Source organism: Doryrhamphus excisus, linkage group LG13 (genome assembly GCF_037039965.1).
Source record: "Doryrhamphus excisus strain RoL-2023G ecotype Guam linkage group LG13, RoL_Dexc_Guam_v1.1, whole genome shotgun sequence".
Taxonomy (NCBI): domain Eukaryota; kingdom Metazoa; phylum Chordata; class Actinopteri; order Syngnathiformes; family Syngnathidae; genus Doryrhamphus; species Doryrhamphus excisus.
This window is the reverse complement of record NC_136369.1, coordinates 10,571,569-10,584,236: the sequence shown is the minus strand read 5'-3', so window position 1 is coordinate 10,584,236 and position 12,668 is coordinate 10,571,569. Positions and strand designations below refer to the sequence as shown.

Here is a 12,668-nt window from a genome sequence, read left to right as displayed (position 1 = left end):
TAATGTGGTTGTGTTTGTTTGGAACTTGGATTTCTGAGATTGTATTAGGACACAAAAATGGCTGAAATGTGTAATGGTGTGGTAAAGTATCACAATTTACCAATATATTCAACTTACCTACAAAAACAAAATATTTTATTGGGACAGGTGAGTTGTCGCTCGTGTGTTTTTTTTTCTGTAATAAGAGCAATGGCAACATAATGGACTGATAATAAATTATGCTCTCGTCTGTCATTCTATGAGCTACTGTCCTTGGTTTACATTTATATTTGCCATTTGGCTCACAGCATCATTCATCCACAATTTTGTTAATGTTTTCCTCATTTATCGTAGCTGCAGTGCCATTGCAGACAAGATGGTGCGACTCCAGCCACATGCACTGGTTTATAAGTGAGTGTCAAATGGTTACATCAGGTTGAGTTCACAGGATGTTGGACTGGTTTAAGGGGGCGAACAAAAAAAAAAAAAACTGGGTCCAGCTCTTGACATTCAGCTCAGGTGTGTATAAATCTGCTGAGAGGAAGTGGCTGTCAGCACTAACTCTGTACCGCTAAGAGTGCTGTGCTCTGTCAACACAAGCTCAAGGTTCTGACACTGGTGTTGGTTTGGCTTAAGAATAGAGCCCGGGTAGTACCATTTGCCACAGATACAAGGTTGAAAGTCTTCAAAGTTGCATGGCTTTGGTGACCTTTTGGAAGGTTAACATGAACATTCCAATACCACTGAATCTCCATGGCCTTTTCCTTTTGTGAAGCAGTGTCTCCACAGAGTTGCAAAATAATTTCCCTTTTGCCATTTCGTTTTTGTGTAATCTCTCCTGCTATCATAAAAATACACTTTCAGGTGTTAGTAGGCAGGGCGTTTAGCCTGCGACACCGTTACCTAAAGTGCACCCTCACTGTATTAAAAGGCAGTCAGGGCCCTGGATCACAGTATATCACCAAGCAGAGGTGGCGATAAGGCCCACTGCTCGCCTGCAGATCAATGAAGGTTACTGACATCATATCACAAAGTGAAAGCAAGTGCTGCACCCCAAGCTATTTATCAGCTGCAGATCCAACATGAAAGAGGTGGAAGAGAGAGAGAGAGAGAGAGAGTAGGAACAGCACTTTTCTCCCCGTAATGTTACGGCCGTAAGTACGGACTCCTCCCCCTACTACTTGGTCTGATTCCTTCTAGTAGACCTCCATGGCATATTTTCACTTTGGTTTGGTTTAATTTCACAGTGGCATTTTCTGCCATATCATACTTTTTGGTGCCTTGCTATTATTGTCGTATGAAATGGAGTGACGCAATACCTAAGGGGTGGATATAGAGACTGTGTTGACTGATCGACTGAGCATTGTCAGTCCTTTGTAACATGAAGAATGGAAGGAATATAAAGAGCACCTTGTCTTCTGGTAATAAACACATTGCAAGACGAAACAAATGCTAGATTTTCCTCATTGTTATCCTTTGTTGTCTTAGTCACATTCCTTTTTATTCATTAGCAGGTTACACTGGTAACGCTAGTGTGATGTCACGCTGATCACTATGCAACATTGCCAGCTTAAGGATTTTACTGTCATGACATACGTAATGTTAAAATATGACCTGTATGGCACAGTATCGGCATTGAGACAGAAACCAAGACAAAAGAAAAAAGGCTTTGACTGCTGTAACCTTCTTTTTGTTTTCTTCTTAGCTCCCTGCAGCTTCATGGCTTTATTGCAGTATATATCATAACCCCTCTCCCCTCCCTTCACTTATGTCTGCATTAGTACGGTAATATTGAGCTGGGTATACACACAAATGCACTTTTGCACATCCATGTGCAGGAGATCATGCTTACAGGTACTGTATGAGTTCCATTTATCAGCTGCCTGGGGCACAATGTTGAGGATCTCCCCCAATGGGTTAGTGTGTAACTGCTCTGTCAATACAAGCTTGTCAAGGCGGGGAGAGTGTGTTTATTCGTGTGTGTGGATGTGTGTGCGTGTGTGTAAAAAAAAAAAAAAAGAGGGGGGTGCTTACTCCAATGCACTAGAGCCACGTTATTGAGCAGCCAATAGCTATTTGCTTCTCGATGGTGGCAGGTGAAAAAAAGGGGGTCCGCTCGGCAAGAGGAAGCATTTAGCTGGTTGCTCGTAGTGTACGCGGAGCAGCGGGGACTCAAACACGAGACTGTGAGGTTTGTGTTGATGTGGAGCAGGTTGTCCTCTCCTGGCTCCCGGTCTTTGCAGGTCCTGGCTGTGTCTGCTGCTTGCCGCTGCAGTAAAGCCCCGCTTCCTCTCTGGAATCTCAGTGTTGACAGAGCCCATCTGGATCTCGGGACAGCTTCCAAGCTGCAACAGGGTCTTCACATGTACACTCAAACACAGAGGAGGGAGGGTTTTCAGTTAAAATGGTGTCAGGCTATTTAACCCCTCCCCCTCTTTTTATGAATGATGATCACCTTCGACTCATCATCATTATGTTATAATACCCCCTTTTTGTGGATTGTGTGTTAAAGTTGTGTGTATCCTGTCTGGACATGTTCCATATACCTGAGTCACAAACGGATTAGTTAACCCTCACAGCACTATGTAGTGTACCACATAGTGAGGGCTAACTAACGGATTAGTTAACCCTCACAGCACTATGTAGTGCCGACACAGCTGGGCTAGTATAAAGACACCCAATAGAAGGTTATGTTTAAAAAAAGCCTACAACATGTTCCCATGGATTTAATTAATTAGACATTGCGACTAGTAGAGCCTGCCTTTTCATAGCCGCAGTGTGTGCTGTACTGAAGTTAAATGTGAGATCTGCTGAAAGTCAGCGGTGCTAGACGTCCTGCTGTTACAGAGCAGCTGTCCAAACAAGGAGAGTGAAGGGGAAAAAAAAGAAGAAAAACACATTATATCAACATTTAACAACAGTTGCTCTGTAATCTGGTATTACTTCCACAAGCAAAAGAGGAGCCAGTGCCGGGCCAAGATGAACTTGGATACTGTTGTGGCAAGAGGAAGGCAAGTGCTTTTAGGAGGTTAACCCGAGATGTGAAGGCCTATACGGACTCATCTTAATCCACAAGGCTTGTACTTAATCACTTTTGATGTGCATGTGAACATAACTTGCCTCAACATTCCAGCACTGGCCATTCCAAGTTCAGAGGAGTGGGGCAAGGGGGGTGTTGCAAGGGTGGCTTCTGCCTATTGGCTAAACAGCCTCTGGCAAAAAAGAATACCCGGACCTATTTCCCTGACCTCGTTTAAATGTCCTCTCCCTTTCTTTAGCCATATGTGCCCTCATCATTTATTCCGTGGGTATTTGCATGTTCTTCTGTGTATGTTATGTACAACATGTAAGCTGGCAAGCTACTCAGTGGAATTCCAGCAAAATAAGAGAAGTTGAATAGAGAAGGGTCTGTCTCCTGGAACTCTGGTGGGTGGCATCCGAGCATTCTTTGCCTGTGTGATTCATGCCCACAGTGACTCTGTGTGTCTCTCTGGCCTAGTTGGTGATATATTACTGCCTGGTGGCGCATATGAATGCTATATGAAGCATGAGAAATTCTATGTGTCTTGACCTCAATGAACTTCTTGTGTAGCATTCAGAGAAAACACTTAAGCCGTGTCCCGATTGAAGGGCTTCATTTGAAGGCCCATGATGTCATTATCAGTGGACAAATGAACATTTGACACTAGATTGTCATATGAAAAAGTAAGGACACCCAATGGGTTGACCTCAGAATCATTTTGAAGACAGTCAATACAGCTAATATAGATATCGTCAAAGTTGTATAATCATTAGACTAATGGTCAGTGATATATGGGCACTTAGTTAGCGTACAGAAAGAAATGCATTTAATTAAATTCAAAGCAATACATTCAAAACAATTTGAATTTAATTTCTAATTTAATTTCATCCATCCGTTTCTATGCCGCTTATCCTCACTGGGGTTGCACCAATTAATCAAGCATGCATGTTTTTGCAATGTGGGAGGAAACGGGAGTACCCGGAGCACGCACGAGGGAGAACATGCAAACACTACATGCAGTTGTGTGTGAGTTCAAACTTTTGGCCTGTACTATGAACTGTACTCATTGTGTATAAATAAATGCATCATAATTATATTAAGGGTCTTCAGACCTTGTGTGAAGATGTGACAGGTTTTCTTTTTTTTGGAGAAAAATGTCTCACAAGAACAGGGCAGCCAGAAGCCAATCATCCTGTGAACTATTTGATCTCTACTATGAGTGATAATACACGTAACATGGAAGTGGCAGTGTGCAAGGCATTACTATAAGCACACATTAAGTGCTTAGCGCACCTCTTGCAACCTACCTCGGTTTTCCCAGCGTCAGTGAGTAATGTGGCTGTTTTGTGCATCAAAGTTGAACAGCTGTCTCTGTGTTTATTGTCCAGGAAGACAACTCATCAGAGTTGCTAAAGATTAGTCAGATCAACCCACGTACAGTAGATGTCCGGACTTGTCTGTACTATTAATCACAGGGCGATTCTATTTACGCTCATTATATTTACCTGAGTACCATCTTTTTAAAAGCTGCAGCCATCACTGGTTTGACTTCATAACACCCCGTGCATTGAAGAGACCCGTGTTGACAATTTGCCCACCATGAGGTACCATCCGCCACCTCGGATTGAAGGCAGAGTTTGGACACATTACGCTGTCGCCTGGTGAAACAAAGACTGTCTGGCTTGCCGAACATGCATGGGTGTCCAAAGTGTGGCCTCATTGCAGAAATAAGACCTGGTCTTTGGCAGCCAAATCTGCTTCTGGGGACATGGAAGGTCACTTCTCTGGTGGGGAAGGTGCCAGGACTTCTGCGAGATGTTGAGACATTCTGTCTAGATATGGTCGGACTCACCTCTACTCACTGTTTGGGTCTTGGAACCAAATTCCTCAACAAGGGCTGGACCTTGTTCTATTCTGGACTTGCTGCAGGGGAGAGGTGGCGAGCTGGTGTGGGCTTCTTCGTAGATTGAATGATGGACAGTTAACTTCCCAATGTCTACTTGTTGTATATCGTTTGTTTGTTTTTTATACAGCTGTTAAAAAAATATTTAATGAACAAAAAGTTGCATAAAGCAAACATTATCCAGTCTCATGTTAATCGGTGAAAAAATGATCTTTCAAAGGTATACTTATTATAGCTAAAAATGTATTTCTATTTGTGATTAAATGTCAAAATATCTGATCAAATTTCACTTTCTGTAGAACTCTTTGCCTCATGCGCTCACATTGCTCTGTAAACAAACCTCACCTACTCTGCTTTCAATCAAAGATTCGTGTTGACTGAGCTGCTGTGACGCAGTCCCTATGATTATCATAATACCGCATATCACTGAAAGCGCAGTCTCTAGTCTCACAAACCATTGTAATTATTTAGATAGTTCAAGCATCTGGTAATTTAAAAGTAGCATTGCATTATCCCATCGCTGGCTACAGCTCAAATGTAACTAAGGATCTGGACTGGTCGCCAGCCAATCACAGGGCACATAAAGACAAACAACCATTCACACTCACATTCATACTTATGGACAATTTGGAGTCGCCAATTAACCTATCATGTTTTTTGGAATGTTGGAGGAAACCGGCGTACCCATGCCCAGGGAGAACATGCATACTCCACACAGAGATGGCAGAGGGTGGAATCGAACTCAGATCTCCTAGCTGTGTGGCATGCGCGCTAACCACTCGTCCATAAAAAAAAAAAAAAAAAGTGAAGCACCGTGACATTCCTTCTATTTACGTTCCAAAGTTCCGGCAACCCTCGCTGGTGCTTTTCAACCTGTTTAGTGTTTATAGTGATTTTCTGATAGAGTGGTCTGCCGAGTAAATACATGCCCACACAAGCCTTCCTTCTCCTCATGATGACTGTATTTGATGTATCTTATGTATCAAAGTCCGCTGGGGCTCGAACCTCGACTAGTTCACGTTTATCATTAATACCGATCTAAGTATTTTTCTTATCATGGGAATACTCTATACTGGTATATAAAAAAAATCATCCAACCCTACTGCGTACTATTTCCTGCCTGGCTGTCTGACACAGTAAGGGTCTCAGGAAAGTTGCTTCAAAATCACAAAATGGATACAGACTCACCATTGGTATCAGCCAAGATTTTGTTTTCCAGAGCGAAGATTAGCACATCGTTTTTTGATGATTGGATGACAGGCAGTTTGCTAACATTAATTAACTTGACACCCATCTAATACAAACACTGGCTGTCAACACAGACATAATGACGTCATGAAACATCACCTTTATGCATTCATACAGAGAAACAAAGAACAACAAAGAAGGTGAAAGAAGAACGGGAAAAATATGTTTACTTGCGGCAGCATTTAAGAAAGTTATTTTCACTCTCAAGAGCACAGAATTATGGTGCTTTCAAGGACTGAGGAACACCATGGGAATAAACGCTCGGAAAAACACAATGAAATGAAATTATACAAAGTATTGGCTTTCTAGGAGTATATTGTCAAAATTTCATTCATTCATTTTCTACCGCTTATCCTCACGAGGGTCGTGGGCATGCTGGAGCCTATCCCTGCTGTCTTCGGGCGAGACGCGGGGTAAACCCTGGACTGGTCGCCAGCCAATCACAGGGCACATATAGACAAACAACCATTCACACTCACATTCATATGTATGGACAATTTGAGGGATCTGAACAGGGTCATATCTTCTAGGTGCAGGTGTGAGGGAGATCTGGCTCAGTGGTGGTGTGGACTCAGTCTTTGGGTCTGCATCATCAAACTGCTACATGACAGAGGATTGCTAAATGAGAAGTCATGAGTTGTAGTTTGCACACAGATTTGTACACAAACCATTGACAAGCTTTCTATGTTTTCCCAAAGCATTGGAGGGAAGTGGAGGCGCTGCATATGCTTCTTCCTGTTTTGTCCCTGTGTGTGTGTTGTCTAGTGGTTCAGGTGTGGTTAATGTTGGCAGAAGATCTTCAGGCCCGCGGCAATAAACAACAGAGCAGGCAGGAGGCCAGATGCAACACTACAAACTTTTAACCTCTCCCTCCGCTAATCCCTTGCTGCGCTAGTAACTCTTTTTTTAACTCATTCCTTCACCTCTCCCTTGCTCTCCCTCTTTATTTCTCCACCCACTGCTTTGTCTTCTTTTTTCCCTCTCTCTTTCTCTCCTTCAGTCCCACTCTGCTTTTAAGTGAAGTCAGTGTCCTGACCTCTAAATAAAGGCTGGAACACTACAGCTGTTAGCAACTTCAAACAGCCACTGGCTCTGAGTCGAGCCTGTGCGGGTGTTAGGGGGAGAAATAATGTGCCTATTAAAACTAACTTAGAGCCCTCTTTGCTCTCTAAAGGCTTTTAAGATGACCACACCAACGCCACTTCCTTCAGCTCAACTGTGACAATATCAAAGCGAAGCAGCCCAAACAAATCCCGGACAGACAGAATAGCTCTCATTTTGACAGATCCAACTTGGATTGGATTTGGTGGCAGTAACGTCCACTCCCTCATATTAGCCCCCTGTTTCATCATTCAACTGCATGTCGTTTACTAGTTCCACATGCAGGACCTCTGAGACACACAAATCACACAAGCAGTTTGTTCTCTACTCAAACCTGCACTGTTATATTTCATTGTCTTGGCTTGCGGATGATGATAATAATAGAACTAAGTTCACCGGCGTACGATAAACATTTAAATCAGCTTAATATGCGCCAGTTAGCCAGCTCCAGTTCAGTGGAAAAAGTTAACCTCTGTATCATGGAAGAATTTGGGCTGACAAATTCCAGGTCTTGTTCACCATGAATCATCCACCTCAAGCCCACATTAATAGAACTTGTAAAAATGGAAGTTGTCTGCTATCCAAACACTCACTGAATGTCTTTGTGATAGAAAGACTGAGCCAGAACCAAAATGGAAAGTACCAAGATTAGTCACCCCACGCCTATGTTTGTTGTCTCTTATTATAAAGGCGAGGGCTTACTGCCCTTTTATTGAGTTGATGTCTTTCCAAGGCTTGCTATCATTTCGGAATCACGCTTGCAGTATTGTACCACTTCTTGTAATGACCTTATACAACTCAAATGTCACTTAATATACTGTATATTTGTGTATACAGTGGAACCTTGATTAGTGTTATTCATTCAAGATGCATATAAATGATGAATGAAAGGGACAAATTGACATATAAAGTTACTGTTACCTTCATTGAAGACATGATTCTTGACGCAACTGTTCCCAAAGACAGGATGTGGCTGGCAGATCCACATGGACACCACCTTCCCGTTTTTCCATTAGTTATTCCTTGAATTTAATATTGTTTCTCACATCATTAACACATAATGGAGCTAGAGAAAGTTGCAAGTGCCACATTTTGATAAAGAAAGAATAAACGCTTGAATTCTATAAATAACCAAATAGAAGGTGGTGTCTGTTGATCTCTCTGCCACATCGTGTCACGTCTTCAATGAAGGTAAAAGTAACCTTAAATGTTCATTTATCCCTTTCATTTTTCATTTTTATGCATTTAAAATAGTTTTATGCATTCTAATATCGGGTTCCAGAACGGTTATGTGGCCTAGAAGAACACATTTGTTGCTGCCGCTTTAGGAAACTACTCCTAAGATGTGCTCACCCAGACATGTCCATCATCATGGGCAAGACCAAAGAGCTGTCAGGTGACCTCAGGAACAGGAGTATTGACCTGATCGAAAGTGCAATGGACTCAAATACCATCAGCAGTCGGCTTGATGGCCTGTCAATCGCCCTCGCTTGGGAATTTCATGTAAGATTTTACCTCCATGGGGATGGCTCTGAGATAGGCGAGAGCCAGGTGAGATTCCCCTCTCGGGCATCTCTGTGTTCTCCCTGTGCATGCGTAGGTTTTCTCCAGGTACTCCGGTTTTCTCCCACATTCCAAAAACATGCTAGGTATGTGCATAGGTATAAATGTGAGTGTGAATGGTTGTTTGTCTGTATGTGCCCTGTGATTGGCTGGCGACCAGTCCAGGGTGTACCCCGCCTCTTGCCCAAAGACAGCTGGGATAGGCTCCAGCATGCCCGCAACCCCCGTGAGGATAAGCGTTAGAAAATGGATGGATGGTTGATGGAGCTGGTTAATGACCTCAAGGAAGTTGGGAGCACAGTCACCAAGAAAACTTACAGTAACACACGTCTCTGTAACTGAGATCCTGCAGTGCCCAGAAGGTTCCCCTGCTCACAGAGACACATGTACAGGCCTGTCTGAGCTTTGCACCTGAGCACCTGAATGACTGTGGCTGTGGCTGTGTAATATCTTACAGACGCACAACAGTCATCCAACAGGTGTTATCAGTCAAAGGTATAAAAATTTGAAACAACATCAGTTGCTATAAGAGACTCTACTACCTTCAATTAATCTAAAACCCATCTCAAACAAAGGCAGAGGAACCAGATCTGTGACCATTCGTTTTACTATAATACTTTTTTTTAAATATTGTATGTCGTTATTGTGTTTTTTAGTTTCATTATATTGTCCATGTACTGTCTCTGTCACATAGTTTTAATGTGTGATGGTTTGGTGTTTTCTTTGTTGTCACATTATTTGAACGGCCATGGACTACAGATATAAAGTAGCCGACAAGGCGTGGGAGAATGTGATGTGGTCGGGTGAGACCAAAATTCAGCTCCTTGGCATCAACTCAACCCAATATGCAGATAAAAAGCAGATAAATACTGAATTTGACCTCAACAACACCATCCCACGAGTCCCTGCTGAGATGTGTACAACCCTGAGATGTGTACTAAGTCAGTACTAAGTCACATGTTGCTTTGAGATCAAATACATATGTCCACCAATCAAACATAAATGATTTTATAACCTAGACATGATTTTTTTAAACATTTAGTTCCTCTCTGTTACATAAACCTACCATAAAATTGTGGACTGTTCATATATTTATAAGGAAGTTAATTTACAAGATCAGCAGAGGATTAAATCATTACTATCCCGACTGGATGTTTGTGAATTCCTTTTTACAATCTGACACCTTCAGGTGAAAAGCAGGTTTAATGGGCTCTTATCTAGTCTGTAAATATTGCAAATATTTTGTGCGCATGTGCAAAAGTGTTGTCTGTTGAAAAAATAAATAATGACATGTTGTTAACGTTGCCATTACCAGTTTCCAGCTGTCTGGCATTCCCCTCCGACTACCCGATCGTCTTGTCTTAATTACATGTCTAAATGCTGACGATAAAGGACACATAGTTATGGACATTAAGTTGTTGTTTTCAAGGGCTGCTTTTGGTAAAAAGAAATAAAACACATCCAGTTTTAAAAGCCAGATATTAACATGCATATCAGATAACAGCTCCAAAGAGAGGTGTGTATTCTGTTTGTTTTCTGTGACTCACTGTCAGTATACACCATTAACCTTTTTCTGAATGGTCACTGATAATGCAAGGAACACAGTTCCAAGGTGGACTATTCTGATATAAAGGAGCTTTAAAAAAAAAAAAAAACAAGTTGCTCTTGTTTGGAAAGTTCAGACAAGCTTGAATACATTCCAAACTGAAGGAGGGCGAGGGAGCCAGTCGAGTTATGGACACAACATTCCTTTAGGATCACCTGAGAGCTGACAGTAAGGTAGTGAAAGAGTGCAAATCTCTGTCACTCTTTACTCCGCCCAAGGAATGTGTTACCTAATGGTCCACAAAACTGCCTGGAGACCACAGCTTTCTTATCACTGATATAGGATGACCATGCACAAAAACAAAGAGTCCATCATGATGAATCAGAGCCTTGCAGAAAAAAAGTAGGCTTGAAAGCTTTGCTTTTTGTTTAGGACAGAAGAAAAGAATAGGTAATATTATCTTGTTCACAGTTACAAGAAGCTTTTGGTGGCCGCTTGTGTCGAATTTCTAATATGGATATAAAGTTTCACTGCACAATAGATCTTTTGTCTGGGACAAACTGAGCAACCCCCTCCTTCTTATCCTCCCTACTCTTGTAAAAAAAAAATGCATTCATGTGCTTGCAAGGACTCAGGTTTCCTCTATCTTTGTGTGCCATGTCGTCACTCGCCCCAGCAAGTTGAAATGTGTATCCTGCACGGGCAGGCGCACTGGCAGCGCTGCTTTCAGCCATGGATTAGGGAGAATCCAGGAAGCAACGGACTCCTGAAAAAAAATAGCGCCATGACAGGTAACTGTAGTTACACTGAGGGACAGTGGAGGCAGACTATAATTACAGAGCTTTTTGTTTTCGGCACACTCTTAGCTGGCTACTTAAGTGTCTGATCTGAAATCTGTGCCTTGTAATTACAGTAGTGGGCCCCATTAGGGTAAAGGTCTTGGTGGGGATTATTCTTCTTCTCGTCTTCCGTGTGTGAGAGAGAAAGCGAGCATCTACTCCCACATCATGCATAACCCACAGCAGTGGTCGGGTAGGAGGAAGAGGCGGAGGAGCAGGAATTAGCCTGTTCCAAGCCTGAATGTCTTATGTGCACATTCACACTTGCAGTCTGATCCCAGGGCCATTGAGACGACAGCACACTGACCTGTACTTACTTAGTGTGTCTGCCTTCCCCTCCTCTCCCAGCCCAGCAACATAATACCTTCACTGTTCATGCTGACGCTGAGAGATTTGTGTTGATTATGACAGGGCTGTCACAGTGACGAGTGTGCAGTGTGGCGTGTGTCATGTCAAGTTGACACAGACTTGGGCGTCTGCGGCTCCAGGTAGAAACCACCAGGAATGTTTCTACAGCTTGATAGAAGAATTCCAAGAGATTTGCAGATGGGGGTTAATTCTTGGCATATGGATATGCTGTATCACTGTGCCAGTAGACAAGGAGACTGAAACTGAACATCAGGCACAATAAAAGGCAGACTTGGTCACATGACCAAGACGTGACCTGTTTTGGATCAGATGAGAGCAGTCCACATTGAGCTTTCTAATATCTAAACATGAAAACAGAGATTGAGCAGTCAATGTTAGATATATCCTACCTCTTTAAGCCGCTAGCCCTCTTAATAGATTCTTAAGCACTGGCTTTAGTGCATGTTAAACCAGGATTACCCAATCAATTATGGTCAGTACAAACAAGGATTACTTAAAACAGTACATTTTTCTTGTTGAGTGGCTAAAAGCAGGCTAAATGGAAGAGGCAGCGCTGCTGTTGATGCAAAGAGCAGTCACGATGCGGTCACCGTGACCCCAAGTGTGGGCACCACAGGGAGGAGGTAAACGTTTCACATTCAGCTGATAGTTTCACTGAGCTTTAGAGAAGATAACCTGCATGTCAGTTACCTTTTCAATTCCTAAAACACTTTAACTGCAATGTTTTTTTATATTGTGATTGTGTGACGAATAGTTTTTCAGAAGCTGTTTAGTTGGAAAAAGGTAGCAGTTGATCAACCCTCATACTCACCTACTCGCCCTTTCTCTGAACCCATCCTTTGTTGACATTTTAATCACAGTCACAATACCCAGCAAGTCAGGACATACATATATATATATATTTATGTATACATATACTTGCCAAACCAGATCCCATGCACTCATGTGTGTCTTTGTTTGCACATGTTTTTCCCTCCCAAGTGAACAACTGCACACCTCTTAGGAGCTGAGAATATACGGTCTTTGATGGCTGTGTTTTTATGAGTCCACGTTCCATGTGATTGGCTACTCTGCTGCCTGTTATTGTCTCGGAGTCCT

General features: G+C 42.5%; 1 protein-coding gene across 9 annotated transcripts in view; it reads left to right on the top strand.

Annotated features, from left to right (window-relative positions):
* The window catches only part of zfhx3b (zinc finger homeobox 3b), a 331,153-nt gene that overhangs the window by 215,341 nt on the left and 103,144 nt on the right, over positions 1–12,668 (top strand). The window contains exon 1 of one of the 9 annotated variants that reach the window (XM_058089534.2): positions 10,355–11,153. The exons of the other annotated variants lie outside the window; for them this stretch is intronic. The gene's annotated coding sequence lies outside the window, so the exon portion shown is untranslated. Of the gene's footprint in view, positions 1–10,354; positions 11,154–12,668 lie in introns of those variants that run through there. 9 annotated transcript variants of the gene reach the window in all.